This window comes from Solea senegalensis, unplaced genomic scaffold, assembly GCF_019176455.1.
Source record: "Solea senegalensis isolate Sse05_10M unplaced genomic scaffold, IFAPA_SoseM_1 scf7180000013365, whole genome shotgun sequence".
NCBI lineage: Eukaryota > Metazoa > Chordata > Actinopteri > Pleuronectiformes > Soleidae > Solea > Solea senegalensis.
In genome coordinates, this window is record NW_025320810.1 from 22,289 (window position 1) to 38,557 (window position 16,269).

At 45.7% G+C, this 16,269-nt stretch overlaps 1 long non-coding RNA gene across 1 annotated transcript; it reads left to right on the forward strand.

Moving 5' to 3' along the window:
- Positions 1–577: 577 nt before the first annotated feature.
- On the forward strand, positions 578–1,372 carry LOC122760292. The gene is made up of 3 exons (XR_006358365.1): positions 578–696; positions 958–1,050; positions 1,132–1,372. It is a non-coding gene; the product is annotated as an uncharacterized LOC122760292 (long non-coding RNA).
- Positions 1,373–16,269: the final 14,897 nt, after the last annotated feature.

Sequence of the window (16,269 nt, forward strand, 5' to 3'; positions counted from 1 at the left end):
TGATGAGTGTAAAGTTCAGATCAGAGCAGTAATTTGATCACATTCATCACATTTACTTCAGATGACACTTTAGAGAACTTTGGTCTGTGGTTTGTTTCCTGTTCAGCAGCAAAATCACTTCACAGACATTCAACAGCTTCATGATGATTATTTCTCACCATCAGAGGGTAACGGAGCTAAACTCATCTCATCACACATGTGAAAAAGAAATGCACTGAAAATGAAAAAGTTGTAACTTTTTGTCGACGTGATGTTTTTACTGTGAAGCTTCATGAATCTCACGTCACTGACTCTGTTGTTCAGCGACTAAAATGTTTGGAAATCACTGGTTTAGAGGACATTTGTGCTTTTGGTGAAAGAGAAGTTCTGCTGGACTCTCAGATCAGATAGTGACTGATCATTTTATGTTTCCGGTGAAAACGGATTACAGCCATTGTAGGTGAAACAAAAGGATCCAGAGGACGAGGTCATATTATGATAAGATTTAAGAAACTAAAGTTATAATTATTCTATTATAATATTTATTCTCAATCGTCACAATTAACGACATCTCTTCAAAGTCCAAATTTTCACATACATATGTATCTATCTATTGGGCAGCTTCTTACCTGACCACCAGAGGGCGGGCTCTTCTGTTAAACCAGTGGACTCACCTGCAGTGAAGGGCTGTAAAGTGTGATGCAAACAGCGTCTTGAGTGAGTTGTGAGTCGAGCTGTGACGTTCACGAACGAGTCAAATCTTTTTAACGGCTCTTTGAAATGAACCAGTAACTGAGTGACTGACAGTCCATTATTAGCATAAACCAATGGGCTGTGCCGATTGTTCAGTCAACCAATGAGGGTCATGTCGGCCAATTCTGTAGTTAAAAAAAGTCTTCTTGCTGACCGGCCCACATTAGGTCAATGTGGTCCACCCATGTTAGCAGAACTTGTAATGAGCGAGTTTTATTCTCCCAGCAGGTGGCGCTCTGCTATGAATCAGATCAAGGACAGTGAAGAGGAAGCTCCGCCCTCTAAAACCACTCTGTGTGAGGAACATGAGGGTCAGAGGTGAGATGAGGATCTCATGGATCATGTGACTCGTCTCCATGTCACAGCTCAGTGTTTTATTTACACATCATGTGTTTGTAGGAGGATCCATCAACAGGAACCAGACTCTGCCGGACCTGGACCTGGACCCAGCTGTGTGTCCATGAAGAGTGACCGGTCCATGGATGAACTTTTGAACTTCAAACGAGAACAGAGGTCAGATGATGGAGGGTGGAGGTCTTCACAGGTCAACAACTCAAATGATCCACCATGTAGCACCAGAGACACCTAATATTTGAGAATTCAGACCCAGACCCATGCAGACCCAAGACATTCTCGACCCTAGTCCCAAACAGACCCGTCCCCATTTAATCTCAGATCTGGACCCATGTAAAAATAAGAAATGTTGAATAATTGTGGAACATTCCTGGCTCACATGCTTGGGTTTGGGTAAAGTGATCTGACTGAAGATGTAGAAGTCTTAAATGTGTTAATCAGACAGAATCAGAATCAGAATCAGAAGAGCTTTATTGCCAAGTACGATTTGCACATACAAGGAATTTGTTCTGGTGTCATTGGCGCATAACAAGCATACAACATTTTTTAAAAGTGAACAGTAAACGTATATATACACAGTATATAAATGTTTTTAAAGATGAAAAAGAGCACTACAGAAAGAGCAGACAGAGCTGACAGACAGACAGACAGACGACTTTATTGATCCCTTTGGGAGGTTCCCTCGGGGAAATTAACAGCTCCAACATCAACACACAGCACTGTTAAGATTAGAGTCACCCTTTACAGGAGACTGGAAAGAGAAACACCCCAGGTACCGAACACCATAAAATATAGAATAGAATAAAATAAGCTAAAAATAAAGATAAAATAAAAATCTAGATCTTTAAAGAGGAGAGGGGCCTGTACCAGGACAAGGTCTTCTGCTTTGTCCATCTGAGTGTTCAGGAGTTTCTGGCTGCTCTTCATGTTCATCTGACCTCCATCACCTCTGGAACAAATCTGTTGTCAGAAGAACCAACAACGAGCCAGTGGTCCAGACCATTTAGAAAAAAACGCCAGCGCTCCATACAAACAAACAAACCTGAACTGAATCATCTGCACCAGAGTGCTGTGGACGAGGCCTTACTGAGTCCAAATGGACACCTGGACTTGTTCCTCAGCTTCTTCCTGGGTCTTTCACTGGAGACCAATCAGAAGCTCTTAAGAGGTCTACTGACACAAACAGGAAGTGGTTCACAGACCAATCAGAAAACAGTTGAGTACATCAAGAAGAAGATTGGTGAGAATCTGTCAGCAGAGAGAAGCATCAACCTGTTCCATTGTCTGAATGAACTGAACCATCGTTCTCTTGTGGAGGAGATCCAAGAGTCCCTCACATCAGGGCGCCTGTCCACAGAGACACTGTCTCCTGCTCAGTGGTCAGCTCTGGTCTTCATCTTACTGTCATCAGGAAAATATCTGGAAGAGTTTGACCTGAAGAAATACTCTGCTTCAGAAGAGGTTCTTCTGAAGCTGCTGCCGGTGGTCAAAGCCTCCAACGAAGCTCTGTACGTGGATCAGTATATAAATATTAATAAGACATATTCTAAAGAGCACAAGACAAACATGTTTAACCTTTTGTTTGTCACTGTTTTCTACCTCAGACTGAGTGGCTGTAACCTCTCAGAGAGAAGCTGTGACGCTCTGTCCTCAGTCCTCAGCTCTGTGTCCTCTAGTCTGAGACACGTGGACCTGTGTAACAACAGGCTGCAGGATTCAGGAGTGAAGCTGCTGTGTGATGGACTGAAGAGTCCTCACTGTTCTCTAGGGAGCGCCACAGCGGATCATCTGCCTGATTGTTCTTGTTTGACAATAAACATAAAAACTAGATAAAAACATCTAACAGCTACAATCAAGTTGTTCCTGATAGAAAAAATGTTGCTCCACACTTTTTAGACTCTTGTGCACTTTGATAGTAGGTGACTGTAATTTTACATTTAATATCACGTTACATACCAGTTACATATTGTGGCGACCCCTGGTGTCACCAAGTGTCTGGTGTTTGTTTTGTGCCTGGGGGTTTAATTGGTGTCAACTGGGAACCCCTTGGTCGGTGCTCCCAGGCCTATATAATCAAGGACCTGTTGCCCATTCGGCCCTTTCTGCTGCTTCTGTTTGGAATGGTTTGAGTTGTCCTGAGTTGTTGTTTGCTTTGTTTTAATTTGTTGTTTTTTCCTTTGCAGGCACGCTGCCAGTGGGGCGAGATCTGCAGCGTGGCCTCATGTTATATTGTTTTGTATACAACATACACACACATTACCCCTCATGTACACCTTACACTACTGATTACATTGATATTCACACTCTATATTAACAGTATTTAGTTGGTCTTCACATTATTTCATTTTTGTTCAATAAATTACTCTTTGTTATTCTTTCAAGATGTGTATTTCTCATATTTGTCATGTCTCAAGAGCCAGGGTGTGACAAATGTGTGGTGTTTGTTTGGTTAAATCTCATTTAGTTTGCTGATTTGGTGTTTGGTTTACAAGCTGTTCTAGTTTTTTTGGGAGATACACCTTGTGTTTTAGTAGTTTTTGTGGAAGTGTTGTTTTTGGCCTAGGGTCAGATTTCAGGGTGCTGAACAGAAGGTATGTGTTACTGACTGGATACTTGGTGTGTGAGTTTTCCCCCGTTAGGCTGTATGGCGTTTCCCCTTTGGCACTCGTCTGTAGTGTTGTGGGCAAACGGGGTTGAGAGCGGTTGTCTCGGGAGCACAGCTTTGGTCCCGGAGAGGTTGCCTATTACGGGTAGCCTTATCCGCGCTATGGTATTCAGTGTCATAAGTACCCGCAGCAGTCCCCACATGAAGACTAGGGTTGAGTTTTAGCAAGCTTGGGTTAGACAGTTTGGGGGAAATACTTTATGGGTAACTTTCCCCTCAAACTTATTTGATTGGTTAACACGTTGCATTCTGTTAAGTACCTCTAAACTGCTATGGCTTCAGTTGAAGAGTTTGTGAAGGCACCTACAGAGGAGTTTGTAAAAAGCTGTAAGAAGGAGCAGTTAATACAGATCGCTGCCCACTATGGCTTTAGTATTGATGGTAAGAAAAATAAGGGGGAGATTTTAGCTGTGGTTTTGTCTTCATTGTATGAAGAAGGGGTTTTGGTTAAAGGAGATGTCTTTATACTTCCATATATTCAATTACACAGATAATATTTGACACAGTTTTTTCATACCTGGCATCATGTTGAACTCTGTTGGCTGTCTCAATTAAGCATGCAAGCAGTGCATGATCTTTGTAGAACTGATGCAGCAGCCAATCAGATTACAGCCCGCCCTCCCCTCCCTGGCTGAGTGACAGACCATGTAGAGCTTTGAATTTGGCCACAAGTTATTGGCCTATATAATTCAAAACGTGTTCTGTCATACATAGATTTATTGGGCTACATAGCTCTAAGGGAAATTGCATAAAAAACAACAAAAAGTCACTCTTGTATAAATTCATTGTTTAACAAACAACAATAATAGGTATTATTACATAATGCAACATGTTATTACATTTCCTAGAGAATAAAAAAGTTGCAAGTGCATTTTGTATTACAAAATGCGTTGGGGCAGTTTATTACAAAATGTGGCAGTTTATTACAAAATGCGGCTTTATTACAAAATGAAATGAAAAAGTTATTACATTTTGGACGTTTATTACAAAATGCACCGTTATTACAAAATGCGGCTCAACACTTCTCCATGTCTACTTGTAACTGTATCTCCAACAACTCTTTCTGCTGCTCGAATGTCAACCCGGCCGCAGACATACCAATTGGCCGTGGCGCTGATACTACAAAGTCTGGGCCCAACTCTCCTTTAACCAAAACCCCTTCTTCATACAATGAAGACAAAACCACAGCTAAAATCTCCCCCTTATTTTTCTTACCATCAATACTAAAGCCATAGTGGGCAGCGATCTGTATTAACTGCTCCTTCTTACAGCTTTTTACAAACTCCTCTGTAGGTGCCTTCACAAACTCTTCAATTGAAGCCATAGCAGTTTAGAGGTACTTAACAGAATGCAACGTGTTAACCAATCAAATAAGTGTGAGGTGAAAGTTACCCATAAAGTATTTCATTCAAGTATTTTATTTGAACGGGTAGCAGATGCTAAAGAATGGCCAGATTCAGATAGGGTACGGATGCTGCAGTTCGTTCTTACGGAAAGGGCTCAAGATGCATATTCGTTGTTATGTGATTCTGACAGTTTGGACTATGCTACAGTAAAATTGGCTGTGGTAAAAGCGTATGAGTTGGTTCCTGAGGCATATCGCCAAAAGTTTCGAAGTTTGGTCAAGGGGGACAAGCAAACAAATGTAGAGTTTGTCCGTGATTTGCTGTCTTATTTTAACCATTGGTGTTCTTCTGCAGGGGTGGATTCGTTTGACTTTTTGAGTTGATTGTCTTGGAACAATTTAAAATGCAATTCCTCAACGTGTTGCAACGTATATTAATGAGCAGAAGCCCTCCACTGCGCTTAAAGGGGATATATTATGCCAAATCAACTTTTTAATCATTTTAATACTTATATTTGGGACTCTGGAGACCCTACCAGTCGCCAAAGTGTAGAAAATGAATACTCAGCCCTTTTTTGTGGTCCCCTCAGTGTAAGTATAGGCGATAAAGATGGCGCCATGGACGGCTGCCTCGGTGCTTCGCTCCGCAGTACTTTGTTTGTTTTTGTTTATTTGTCGCGTTCTAAGTTGTCCCTCCATCATCCAATACACTCGAGAGGAACTTTTACAGTCTGAGCATTCAAATGGTCACACTTTTTCGCCGTTTCCCAGCAATTCTGGTGTTTTCACGGAACTTTTAGTTGGAGGAGCAGCAGCTCTCTGTAGGATGTTCAGGAGACGCAGACGGGGCAGCGGGGTTTTCGGACAGCGCTCCCGTCTATACATCTGGCGAATGTCCGCTCCCTGAACAATAAAATGGAGGAACTGCTGCTTCTCAACAGTAGAAACTCGGACCTTCACAGATCTGCTGCCCTGTGTTTTACTGAAACCTGGCTCAGTGAATACATCCCGGACACCGGATTACATCTTCCAGACTTTCAACTTCTCCGTGCGGACCGCGTAACGGAGCTCTCGGGGAAGAGGAAGGGAGGTGGAATCTGCTTCTATATTAACGAAGGTTGGTGTACAGATGTCACAGTGTTGCGCAAATCATGCAGCCCTCACTTGGAGTCTTTTTTCATAAACTGCAAGCCGTTTTATTCACCGCGGGAGTTCTCCTCGTTTATTCTGGTTGGTGTTTACATCCCACCTCAGGCGTGTGTTACTGAGGCTTTACAACACTTGGCTGACCAGATAACGGACATGGAGAGGAAACATCCAGATTCCCTGCTCATTGTTCTTGGGGACTTTAACAGAGCAAACCTCAGCCGTGAACTGCCAAAATACAAACAACATGTTAAGTGTCCCACTAGGGACAAAAACACTCTGGACCATTGCTACACCATCTTAAAGGATGCATATCGCTCTGTCCCCCGTGCAGCCTTGGGGCTCTCTGATCACTGCATGATCCATCTTCTCCCAAACTACAGGCAGAAATTCAAATCTGCTAAGCCTGTAGTGAAGACTGTGAAGAGATGGACCACAGAGTCAAAGTTGGAGTTACAGGCCTGCTTTGACTGCACAGATTGGAGTGTTTTTGTGGCTGCTGCTACAGATCTGGATGAACTCACTGACACTGTGACATGCTACACCAGGTTTTGTGAGGACATGTGTGTGCCAACCAAAACCTTCTGCACATACAACAATAAACCTTGGTTCACTGCTAAACTAAGGCTGCTTCGTCAGGCCAAGGAGGAGGCCTACAGAAGTGGGGACAGAGTCCTGTACAATACTACCAGGAACTCACTGACAAAGGAGATCAAAGTGGCAAAGAGGTGTTACACTGAGAAGCTGAAAAACAGGTTCTCAGCTAACAAGCCTGCGTCAGTGTGGAGAGGTCTACAAGAGCTCACCAACTACAGGAGACCATCCCCCCACATAGCAGCGAACCGTGAACTGGCTGACGACCTGAATGTCTTCTACTGCAGGTTTGAGAAGCCAACATTCACACCCATCACCCGATCCAACATCAAACAACCCTCATCTCCCCCTGCACCACCATCACCCCTCCCTCCTGACCCCCCACCATCACTCAGGATCTGTGAAGAAGATGTGTGTCAGCTCTTCAGGAAACAGAAGTCCAGAAAAGCTCCAGGCCCAGACGGCGTGTCACCCTCCTGTCTGAAGGTCTGTGCCGACCAGCTGGCCCCCATCTTTACCCAGATCTTCAACAGATCACTGGAGCTGTGTGAAGTCCCCTCCTGCTTCAAACACTCTACAATAATCCCGGTCCCCAAGAAACCAGCAATCTCAGGTCTAAATGACTACAGGCCCGTGGCCCTGACGTCTGTGGTCATGAAGGCCTTTGAGAGACTGGTGTTGTGCCACCTGAAGGACATCACAGGCCCCCTGCTGGACCCCCTGCAGTTTGCATATCGGGCAAACAGGTCAGTGGATGATGCCATCAATATGGGTCTGCATTACATCCTGCATCACCTCGACTCCCCAGGGACATATGCTAGGATCCTGTTTGTGGACTTCAGCTCGGCGTTCAACACCATCATCCCGGACATCCTGCACTCCAAACTCACCCAGCTCTCTGTCTCAGCCCCCACCTGTCAGTGGATTACAAACTTCCTCACAGATAGGAGCCAGCAGGTGAGACTGGGGAAAATCACTTCCAGCACCCGGACAATCAGCACTGGCGCCCCCCAGGGATGTGTGCTCTCCCCACTGCTCTTCTCCCTCTATACTAACGACTGCACCTCGAGTGACCCATCTGTCAAACTCCTGAAGTTTGCAGACGACACAACAGTCATCGGCCTCATCCGGGACGGTGACGAGTCTGCATGCAGACGGGAGGTGGAACAACTGGTCCTCTGGTGTGGTCAGAACAACCTGGAGCTGAACATGCTCAAAACTGTGGAGATGACAGTGGACTTCAGGAGTAACTCCCCTGCTCTGCCCCCCCTCACCATCCTCAATAACACTGTGTCTGCTGTGGAAACCTTCAGGTTTCTAGGATCCACCATCTCCCATGACCTAAAGTGGGCACCAAACATTGACTCCATAGTCAAAAAGGCCCAGCAGAGGCTTTACTTCCTGCGACAGCTCAGGAAGTACAACCTGCCCCAGGAGCTGCTGATCCAGTTCTACACAGCAATAGTCCAGTCTGTTCTCTGCACCTCCATCATCGTTTGGTTTGCATCAGCCACCAAACAGGACAGAAACAGACTGAATCGCACCATCAGGACTGCAGAGAGAATCATTGGTGTCAAACTGCCCACCATCCAGGACTTGAACACATCCAGAGTCAAGAAACGGGCAGGTAGTATCTCTGCAGATCCATCACATCCCGGAAATAACCTGTTTGATCTTCTTCCCTCTGGCAGGCGTTACAGAACACTGTACACCAAAACTGCTAGACACAAGAACAGTTTCTTCCCCCAGGCCGTCACATTACTGAACACTTGACCAGTTTATTTGTTTATTTATCTATTCACTATCTGCACTTTATCGTTTATATATATATATATATATTTAAAAATAAACCGGACCTCTGGTCACCTTTTTTATTCACTCTTGTCAAATGTATGTTAAGTTATGTTGATGTCTATGTTTCATGTACAGCGTGTGTTTGAAAAACCGGAGTCGAATTCCTTGTATGTGTTACATACTTGGCCAATAAAGCTGATTCTGATTCTGATAAAACAAGCAATGTTGAATTCCCTGCGCATAATGACGGCAGCATGCGCATTTCACCGCGAATATTACCACCCCACCAGTAAGTTTACCTCGAGAGCTCCACCTTAGCTCCACCTTGTCCCTATAAAATAAAATGTGAGAGTGCAGGTTAGGGAGGAAGAGCGGTATTATGTCAACAAGGAGGGACAAGTGTGCTGTTGGTGGCTGCACAGTGGAGCACAGTGTTTTACACAAACTTCCAGCCTCAGAGGATTTTATATATGAAGCTAATGTGCCGGATAAAGTCAGCAAACGTGTGTTCGTGTGTTCGCGCCACTTCGCATCAGACTGCGGCCAGAAATAGGGTATAATATGTCTCCTTTAAAGTGGCTGAGTTGGCCGACGATTTTGTGTTGACGCATAAAGGTAGTTTTGTAGATGCATGTTCTGGAGATGAATGGAAAAGTGGAGATAACGGTGGCAATTCTCGCGCTGGTAACAAGTTTCCGAAATCTGGTCCATCGCATACTGGTACGTCCTCCTATACAGGAGCTGATGGGGCCAGGGTTTGTAATTACTGCCAGGGTGTGGGTCATTGGAAAGGACAGTGTCAGCTGTTGAAGTCGCGGGGAAATTTTGAGCAGCACTCATCCTTGCATGCTCCAACTATATTGTGTTCTACTGTTTCAGACCAGAGGCCTGTAAGTGTAGGGTCAAGCAGCTCCAGTGGTTCTGGTTTTGAGCCATTTATTATCAATGCTTGTGTCCTTGGTGGGTGGTGAAGAGCGTGTATCCATTAAAGTTTATTGTTGAATCTGCGCTACCCTTTTCACCGGTGACTGAAACGGGGGATTTTGTTCTAATGCGCAGTATGGAGTTAGACTTGATTCCCGCGCCATGCCATAATATGGTGTTGGAGAGTGACCTGGTACAGGGCGTTGTACCAGTCTCGGGGTGCATTCCACATTGCCAATAGACGAGGTTGCTATGATTTTGGGTACCGACTTGGCTGGTAGCACGGTGTGGGCTGACGTGCCGCTGCCTCCAGTGGTTATTTCTAAGCCAATTGCAGCGAAGAAGCAAGATAATGGTGGGAGTTATCCAGAGGTTTTTCCAGTCTGTGCTGTTACACGCGCCCAGAGGGGTAAAGTTAATGTGTTAGACCCGACTGTTTGGGGGTTTTCTGACGGTATGTGTCCTGCAGAGCCTGTAGTCTCTTTTCCTGTTCTTCCTTCTGTTTCAAGGGAGGAATGGGTTAAAAGCCAAAGGGCTAATTCTTCCCTGTCTTCTTTGTGGAATGAGGTTTTGTCGACGGGAAAAGTAAGAGACGTTGCTCATGGTTACTTCCTTAAGGAAAACTTTCTGGTAAGAAAGTGGGTGCCTTGTGATGGTGAGTTTGTTGGTGAAGCGATTTACCAAGTTGTTGTGCCAAGTAATTTACGCGAGGTGGTTTTGGAAACAGCGCATGATGGTTGTAGACACTTAAGTGTACGAAAAACATATGACTGTGTCCTGTACTATTTCTTTTGGCCTTGATTGAAGCATGACGTCTCTAAATATGTTAAGACGTGCCATACATGTCAGCTCACTGGGAAGCCTAGTCAGGTTATTAGGCCTGCTCCTCTTTCTCCGATCCCAGTTGTTTGTCAGCTAATAGACTGTATGGGGCCCTTACCCCCATCCAAGTCTGGCTGTGTATATTTGTTGACAGTTATGTGCCAAATGACGAGATATCCCGCTGCATATCCTCTGTGTTCTATCTCCGTTAAATCCATTGTCAAGGTTTTGACCCAGTTCATTTCAGTTTTTGGCATTCCACGAGTCATTCAAAGTTCTCAAGGTTCTAATTTCATATCTCATTTGTTCAAGGAAATCCTGAAGCAGTTGCATGTGAAGCATAAAAGGGCGTCAGCGTACGATGCGCAGAGCCAGGGGGCACTTGAACGATTCCATCAGACATTAAAATCAATGTTGCGTTCTTATTGTATGGAGATGGGGAGAGACTGGGAGGAGGGACTACCCTGGCTTATGTTGTTCCCTGGCAAGGGAAGTGGTGCAGGTAAGCACGGGGTTTAGCCCAAATGACTTAGTTTTTGGACATATGGTGCGTGGTCCTTTAGCTATCCTCCAAGATGACTTGACTGACAGAGAACCGCCCAAGAATCTGGTGGAATATGTAAATGGTTTTCGACTGTTCATGGCGGTTGAAATGGCACGGAAAAACTTGGGAGGGTACACAGACTAATATGAAGAAACTGTATGACCGCAGGTCTGAGAGCCGCCAGTTTAGTCCTGGTGACCAAGTTTAAGCTCTTACGCCGCTTGTAGCCTCGCTGTTTCAAGCTAAATTCACAGGCCTGTACACTGTCGAAAAGCACATATCAGAACATAACTATTTGATTGCCACTCCAAACCGGAGAAAGAAGTCTCAGTTGTGCCATGTTAATTTGCTTAAACCATACTATGATCGTGGAACTTGTGATGTAGTTGATTCTATGGCCCAGAGAGAAAATGTTAGTCCTGTACTCATGGTCGATTCTGTATCCTTAGGTCCTAGTGTTTTCTGCATTTGTAACACCTTTCGGACTGTACGAATATACAGTAATGAGTTTTGGCCTGCGTAATGTGCCTGCAACATTTCAACGCCTTATGAATATGGTGGTATCCGGTCTTGAGGGGTGTGCTGTTTATCTTGATGATGTTGTTATTTTTAGTAATACGTGGAATGATCACATTGCTCACAGTGCTCTGTTTGGTCGCCTGGCAGAGGCGCACTTGACAATAAATCTTGCGAAGTGTGAGTTCGCTAAAATGACGGTGACGCACCAAGGTCGGGTGGTTGGCCAGGGACAGGTTTGTCCAATAGAGGCTAAAGTTGATGCTGTCATGCAGTACCCCGCGCCCACTACCAAGAAGGAGTTGATGCGATTCCTGGGTCTTGTAGGTGACTATCGAGCGTTCTGTAAGAATTTCTCAACAGTTGTTTGACAAATTTGTTAAAGGGCAAGGCTAAATTTGTGTGGTCTTCTCAATGTCAGATTGCATTCGACAATGTGAAGACTCTTCTCTGTGCTGCTCCCGTACTGGCTGCGCCGCGCTTGGATGAACATTCAAGCTGGAAGTCGATGCCAGTCTGGTTGGAGCAGGTGCCGTGCTGTTGCAGGAGAGGGAAGGGGTGTCATATCCAGAAAGTTGTGTTAAGTTATGTTTAGTTTTGCCTTCTATTTGTTTTGTGACTTCCTGTTTTATTTTGACATCTCTCTTTCCTCTCGTTTCAGATAACTTGCCCTTCCCCTGTAGTTTTCCCGCCAGTCTGATTATCTTCCCCGCCCTGATTGTTTCCACCTGTTCCCCATTTACTTTGAGTTACATATAGCCTGTGCTTCCCTCTGCCCTGCGTCAGTTCGTCTTGTCTGTCATGCCAGAGAACCCACGCCAATCCATGCCACGTCAATTGTTTGTAAGGTTTTTGCTTTTCTTAGTTGCTACTTTGTTTTGTCCCTTTTTGAGCCATCAGAGTTTTTTCCTCGTGAAGAGTGATTTTGATTTGGCACCTTGCCTAGACCTTTTGTCTCCTCCCAGTGAGTGATTATAATTTGTTACTTTGGCCTTTTGCTTATGTAGTGGTATGAGGCCCCACTGATTTAGTTGGTTTGACTGCACTCCGGCCGCTCTGCCTCATTAGCCAATCACTGCGCTTACCGAGGGAAGAAAAGTAGGCTGTGTCCCTCCTCCTGATCTCTCGCTCCCGGGTCGTTGTATGTGCCGCTAGCATCCGAGCACAGGTAAGCACAGATGGCCCTGCTGTTTTGTGTATATTCGCCCGTGTTTCATTCAATTAAAACCGTCATTCCCTGATAGATCCGGCGTCTTCACCGCGGTCGAGCCGATCGTTCGTGGGCGGTGTTTATTGCTGCAACCAGAGCATTGGTGAGTGATGACAGGCTTATGTTGTTTGCTGCTGTAGCCAGGGGCTAAGCTCCTCTTCCGCTCCTCTCCCTCTAACAGTCTGCTGGTTGTGTGCTGCATGGTGGCTGTCTTCCCTGCCACGACTGATCTCTTCACCCCTCTCCCTCTTTGGACGGGATGCTAATGCACCCGGACTTATAACTGTAACTGTAACGCTAAGGCTAGCGCTAAAGCTAACGCTAGCGCCAATGCCAACGCCAGGTGTAAACACAGCTGATTAACTACGGCTATTTGGCCGCTGCTTCGCCGCTGCTTCGCCGCTGTTTCGCCGCTGCTTCGCCGCTGTTCTGCCGCTGTCCTGTTGCTCTGTGACTGTTGCTCCGACGGCCTGGTTCCGATCCGGTCGGCCGCCTGTGGTCAACCTGTTTACCGTTGCTACGTGTGATTGCATTGTGTGTGCGTGTATGTGTGACTGTAACTCGTACTGGATGCTACGAGTCTGCCCGAACTCTCAGTCACTCGCTATAAGATTGTGAACTGTGTGTGTGTGTGTGTGTGTGTGTTTTAAGTGTAATCCGGCAAGGTTTGGTTGAATTGTTTATTTATTTACGCTTTGTTTAATGGTTGAACTTATGTTAATATGATTCATTTGAGTTAAAACTGTCAAACTGGTTAATTGTTGAGTTTATCTCTGGCCAGAGACTCTTTTGTTTCTTGTGTTTGGTTGATTTATTACTATAATTTAACATTTTTCAGTTTATCAATTGATCATTTACATTTGGTTCCTTAAATTTGAGCCCGTTTAATTGTGTTTTCCTCTCCCCTTAGCGCTGAAGGCCGACGGTGGTGGTGGTGGTTCTCCTGGGTGGTGGTGGTCCTGTGTGCTGTGTGATCCCTTTTTAAGATTTTCTTTGTTTACACGTCACCTTTTGCTGTGTGTGTGTGTGTGGGGTGTCCTCCTTTTTCTTTTGGATGTCACTTCCCCTACCAAACCCCTCCTCCAGCCGGTAAGCCTCAGACTACATCCCCTTTTTATTTGGGCTCTCTTTTCTTGTTTTGTTACAGTGCCAATCTCATGATTGTTTTAATAATAAATTGTTAGTATGATCATTGAACTCCGTCTCATTCCCTCCCTGAGTAAACGAACCTGAGTGTCTTTTTGTTCTGAAGGTACTAGTCGACCTTTACTACTGGTCCTTGGCCAGAACCCAAGGTGGCGTTGTCGGTATTTGGTGTATAGCATAGTAATAACCCTCGTGTCGCCACACTTATCTAGTGATTCCTCGATAGAGTGATTTTCTGTTGATACTTTTCCTCCCTTTGAGAGTGATTTTTATTTGTTACTTTGTCCAATAAATTAGAGTATTTTTGGAAGTTGTCTCTGAGTCGTGCTATTGGGTTCAAGTCCTTGTTCGGTTGTGACATTACGAACTGACCAGCATGAACCCAGCCGACTCAGAACAACTGACAGCGGCCGTTCGCTCCCAGAACACCCGCCTGACTCAGCAGGAGGAGCACATGGCCTCTCTGCACAGTGGCGTGAAGGGGATGGCTAAAAGTCAGGAGGAGTTCAAAGCCTCTATGACAGCCCAAGTTAACCTCCTGGCAAACCAAGTACATCAAGTCCTTGCTCATCTCACAAGGGATCCCTCTCCCTCAGACACCATGACCACACCATCTCCGGCGGATACCAGAGCTTCATTGATCTCAGCTCCCCATGCCACGACTCTTCGCCTTTCCCCCCCAGAAAAGTTTTCTGGTGAGTCAGGAGGATGTCGGGCGTTTATTGTGGACTGTGATATGCATTATGAACACTTGCCCTCAGCCTTTCCTACGGAACGATCGAAGGTGGCATTCATGATCTCCCACCTCACCGGGAGGGCGAGGGCATGGGCTACGGCTGAATGGTCTCGGGATTCAATGATCTGCGGATCCCTCAAGGAGTTTAAACAGGCTCTGCGGAAGGCTTTCGATCCCCTCTCATCCGACCGAGAGAAAGCACGTGAGTTGAGCAACATCAAACAAAATAGAGACTCTGTTTGTGACTATGCTATCCGCTTTCGCACCCTAGCCACGGATAGCGGATGGAATACCACGGCCCTGTATGATGTTTTTCTCAAGGGACTTTCAGATCAAATTCAAGACTTGTTAGTGCCCCTAGATTTGCCTTCTGATCTAGACTCAGTAATGACTCTGGCCATAAGAACAGACAACCGCTTACAGGAGCTACAACGAAGCCGAATGGCCTCTGCAGCTGGTCGTCATCAGGGTCGCGCTGCTGTCACTACACCCAGTTGGCGGAGCTCCTCACGTGCTCCATCACCCATTACCCGGAGGGAGAGGCCATCCGAGGAGGTGGAGGAGCCCATGCAGTTGGGGCGAACCAAACTGTCCACAGAGGAGCGCCGTCGTCGCCTGCAGGAAGGCAGGTGCTTCTATTGCGGACAGCAAGGGCATCTGCTAGCAGCGTGTCCGGCAAAAGGCACAGGCTCACCAGTCGACAGGGGGGTACTGGGGAGACGTTTCTCCTCCACGGAATTCCCTCCTCGAGCTTTAACCCAGACTAAGGTGAGGCATCACAACACCACACTTAGTTTGGAGACTCTCATTGACTCGGGGGCTGATGAAAGTCTCATGGACTGGGATTTTGCCATGAGACTCAAGCTAAAAACAGAACAATTATCTCAGCCTATAGAGGCCAGCGCTCTCGATGGCAGTCTGATTTTTCGAGTGACGCACAAGACTGAACTGCTCACAGTTATCATTGATAACCACTATGAACTTATGCAATTTCATTTATATAACTCTGCCCAGTATCCTCTCATTTTGGGTTTTCCCTGGCTGAAGAAACATAACCCGCACATTGACTGGAGTACTGGGAGGGTCTTGAACTGGGCAGAAGAATGTAAAACCAAGTGTTTAAAGTCTTGTCATAATGTGAAAACTAGTGATAACATTGCCTCTGTTCATGTCACAGACTCTGAAACTCCTGACCTGACTTCAGTCCCAAGATGTTACCACGAGTTGAGTGAGGTATTTAGTAAAAAGAAGGCAACCTCCCTTCCTCCCCACAGGCCTTATGATTGCCCCATTGATTTGATCCCGGGGTCCCCTATTCCTAAGGGTAGACTATATTCCATCTCTGGCCCCGAAAAGAAGGCTATGACCGAGTATATTGAGTCCTCGTTAAAGGCTGGTCTTATCCGCCCCTCTTCATCTCCAGCGGGGGCAGGGTTCTTTTTTGTGGGAAAGAAAGATGGGACACTCCGACCATGTATAGACTATGCACCACTTAATGACATAACTGTTAAGAATCGGTACCCTCTGCCACTAATGTCATCAGCTTTTGATCAGCTTCAGCAAGCTAAGGTTTTCACTAAATTAGACCTCAGAAACGCCTATCATCTGGTTAGGATCAGAGAGGGGGATGAATGGAAAACAGGCTTTAACACTCCTAGTGGTCATTACGAGTACCTAGTCATGCCGTTTGGGTTGACCAATGCTCCTGCTGTCTTCCAAGCAATGATCAACGATGTACTGA